This window comes from Raphanus sativus, unplaced genomic scaffold, assembly GCF_000801105.2.
Source record: "Raphanus sativus cultivar WK10039 unplaced genomic scaffold, ASM80110v3 Scaffold5035, whole genome shotgun sequence".
NCBI classification, from domain to species: domain Eukaryota; kingdom Viridiplantae; phylum Streptophyta; class Magnoliopsida; order Brassicales; family Brassicaceae; genus Raphanus; species Raphanus sativus.
The window spans coordinates 909-5080 of record NW_026620335.1 but is presented as its reverse complement, the minus strand read 5'-3'; the positions used below and the strand labels follow the sequence as shown (position 1 = coordinate 5080).

At 43.8% G+C, this 4172-nt stretch overlaps 1 pseudogene; it reads left to right on the top strand.

The window, feature by feature from the left end:
* The first annotated feature begins 29 nt into the window (after window positions 1–29).
* LOC130507639 (uncharacterized) lies at window positions 30–3694 on the top strand (annotated as a pseudogene).
* Window positions 3695–4172: the final 478 nt, after the last annotated feature.

Genomic DNA, 4172 nt, shown 5'->3' with positions numbered 1-4172 from the left:
TGTCTTTGATTATTTTGCAGACAAAAATGATGGATATTCCAGAACTCCCCCGTAGGTTATACACATTAGGGGAAGAGCCAGAACCCCAGCATAACATTTCGTATCATACGGATAACAAGAAGTTGAATACTGCTCTTAGGGAAGCTCTCACTGATGATGAATTTGAAGAGCTCAAGGAGTCGAGTTTGGGAGTTTTCATCAAGTTCAAGGAGCAGGGATTTGGTTGGGCTTCAAGGCTGGTTCACTACATGCTCTGTTTAAAGCTGGGCATTAAGAAGAAGTACGAGATGTGGTCTCTCGTTGGTCCAGAACCTGTGAGGTTTTCACTGTTAGAGTTTGAAAACCTCACTGGTCTAAACTGCGAGTACATCGAGGACTTTGAGACACCAAAATGTGAAGTTACCAAAGAGATGGTTTCTTTCTGGGGGATGATGGGAGTTCATCTAGAAGCTGGGCCAACTACTGATCAGATAATAGCAGCACTGAAGAGATGCGGGGATTGGTCCACGGAAGATCGCAAGCGGCTCGCGTACCTTTCCATCTTCACTGGATTCATTGAAGGGAGAAAGTTTTCAACCGCTACACGATCTACTCTGGCAAATCTAGTGATGGATTTAGAACGGTTTGAGAATTATCCATGGGGGAGAGTCGCGTTTAAGGTGTTGATGGACTCTTTGTGGAACAAAGAGATTACTGGCTGTTACACCGTGGATGGGGTTATACAAGTTCTTCAGGTCTGGGCGTACACAGCTATTCCGTGAATGGGTGCTAGTATTGGTAGTCCCAGAGCAAACAGTCCGTCTCCACCGATTCTGGCTTACGAGGGCAGCAAAGGCCGCAGATTCATGAAAGCTGCTATCTTCCAGCTGGACGACTTAGTAGACGACTTATAATAAGTCGTCTGGAAGGTCTTCCAGCTGGACGACTTAGTAGACGACTTATAATAAGTCGTCTGGAAGGTCGTCCAGCTGGACGACTTAGTAGATGACTTATAATTAAGTCGTCTATTTAGTATTTTGTTTCAAATATCTAACTCGATTCTTCTTCTATTTACTGCAGACCCGCGTGATCAACTTTGTTGAGAAGGACATTAGTGAAATGTGGCCAAAATGGGACTCTGAGGTTGAGGACGTGCCCGCGGACAACATCATTAAAGTCATGTATGATCGGAGACCGTGGAAGTGGACCATGGATTGCTGGGAAGTCACTGGTACAAAACCTAAGGTTGTGACTCCATCGAAAAGAGCCAAAGAGATGGTTGTGGTGGAGGTGGAGGAGGAGGAGGAAGACAATCAGAGACCTCAGAAGAAAGCTCGTAAAGAGGCTCCTAAATAGGCTCCTAAAGAGGCTCCTAAAGAGGCTAGAGAAGAGGCTAGAGAAGAGGCTAGTTGGGTGACCAGAGAGGAGTTGGAAAATATGTTCAAGGACTTAGTTGACGTGATGAAAGATGGGTTTAAGAAGTGCATCAGGGAGATTAGGAAGATGTCTGATAGATTGGAAGTTGTGGAGAAGAAGGTTGGTGTCACCAATCAGGCTACCCCTACACCTCTAACCAAACAGGCTACCCCTCAAGCCAAAGAAACCGGGGTTAGTAACAAACAGCCTACCCCTCAAGCCACAGAAACCGGGGTTAGTAACAAACAGGCTACCCCTACACCTCAAACCAATCAGCCTACTCCTCAAACCAGACAGCCTACTCCTCAAAAGGATCAGCCTACACTTCAAACCAATCATCCTACTCCTCAAACCAGACAGCCTACTCCTCAAAAGGCAAAGCCTACTCCTCAAAAGAAACAGCCTTCTCCTCAAACGAAACAGCCTACTCCTCAAAAGAAACAGCCTTCTCCTCTGCCCAAAGAGGTTAGTATCAAATCCTCTCCCAACAAGAATTAAGTCGTCCAGGGTCTTCTAGTTGTCCAGACAACTTTTATTTAAGTCGTCCAGGGTCAACTAGTCGTCCAGACAACTTTTATTTAAGTCGTCCAGGGTTAACTTGTGTGCAACTTTTATTGCAGAGATTGTTGCCGGAGGATACAACAGATGAGGCGATCTCGGTATATAAGATCTTGCCGGAGGATAAAGTAGATGGTGTCACCTCCAAAGAGATTGTTCCTCTCACTTCCACTGACCAACCGAGCTTCGCTTCCAACGATCAACAACCGAGCTTCGCTTCCACTGATCCAAGCGTTCCAGTTTCAGAACCGAGCCTGGTTGTATTGGACAAAACAGCTCCCACTGCTTCTGTGCGTGCAAGGAGTGAACGAAAGAAGAAACCTGCTCCCACGCAGATATCTCCTTATACGGCAGAGAGAAAGAAACTCCTTAGAGTGGCAAAGTATAATCCATTTCCCACACTAAACAGACCTAAGTTGAAGGAGCTTGCTGATTGGTTGAAAACTGATCCGTAAGTGATTGCTTTACCCATAATAGCTTGATTTAGTCTACCAAAACTGATTGCTTTTTTGTTTGCAGTCATTATTTCACTAAGCAAGAGGACAAACCACGTACATCACCAACTTGGTGGTATCACATCCTCCGGACACCCAAAGGATGGCTGGAAGACGTAGTAAGTCTTCTGCTTATCTTTAAGTCGTCTGGTAACTTGTCTTTGTATAGATTTGTAAATATATAAGTCGTCTGGAAGGTTTTCCAGCTGGACGACTTACCAATAAGTCGTCTGGAAGGTTTTCCAGCTGGACGACTTACCAATAAGTCGTCTGGAAGGTTTTCCAGCTGGACGACTTACAAATAAGTCGTCTGGAAGGTTTTCCAGCTGGACGACTTACAAATAAGTCGTCTGGTAGGTTTGGACGACTTAAATAAAAGTCGTCTGGAAGGTTCTAACTTGTATTATTTTATATGCAGCATATAGATGCTTGGATTAATGTGCTGAGGCAGAGGTATCAGGAGAACCCACAAGCTTTCCGGAGCGAGCGAATGTGCTTCCTGGATCACAACTTTTCCCAGTCTTGGAGAGACCAGTATCTGTTCTTCAAAGCATCGGAACCTGATCACAAAGGTTTAGGAAGAATGCTACCTGGTGGAGCGTCGAGTTTTTATGACGGATCAATGCCTTCATTTTGCCAATCAAACAAGAAGTGGGGGGAGGACATTGATGATATCTATGCGCCAGTGAACTTGGACAACAAACATTGGGTTGCTATTTGGATATCGATCCCTAAGAGGCACATAGTCGTCTGGGACAGCATACCTACATCTAGCATACCAGAAGCATGGGATGAGATAATGGAGCCTTTTCTCGAGATGGTCCCTTATCTGCTTGTTGAGTGCGCATACACCGACGAATTACGGGTCAAATACGGGTTGGAGCGATACACATATGAGAGACGGCTGAAAGATGTACCCACGGCCAACAATGGTGATTGTGGCGTGTACGCTCTAAAGTACATTGAATGTCATGCTCTTGGGGTCCCCTTTAGCCCTAAAGACTTTGCTAGGTCCAATGCGAAGAATATGAGGGATAATATGGCGGTGGTTATATGGACGGAGCTTGTTGATCAGCATTTGAAAGATAATGAGGATGGTGATATGTTCGTGGGCATGTATGATTAGATTTGTGTATGGCTTTGAACTTGTCTTTGTATAGATTTTCTAACTTGTGTATGATTTGTGTATTTGTATTTGAACTTGTCGTTGTATAGATTTTCTAACTTGTGTATGATTTATTTGAACTTGTCTTTGTATAGATTTGTAAATATATAAGTCGTCTGGTAGGTTTGGACGACTAACAAATAAGTCGTCCGGAAGGTTTTCCAGCTGGACGACTTACACTGGACGACTTAGTAAAAGGTCGTCTAAAAAAAATAGTAGAAGGTAGTCTAAAAATAAAAATAGTAGAAGGTAGTCTAAAAATAAAATACACTGGACGACTTAGTAAAAGGTCGTCTAAAAAAATACACTTGAAGGGATAGTAGAAGGTAGTCTAAAAATAAAATACACTGGACGACTTAGTAGAAGGTCGTCTAAAAATAAAATACACTGGACGACTTAGTAGAAGGTCTTCTGGACGACTTACTTGAAGGTTATCTGGTAGACGAAACACTGGACGACTTAACAATTAGTCGTCTGGACGGGTAATCAAGACTGGACGACTTAAATTTAGGTCGTCAGGACAACTAGTCAACTGGTTGTGTACATTGTGGTTTCGTATG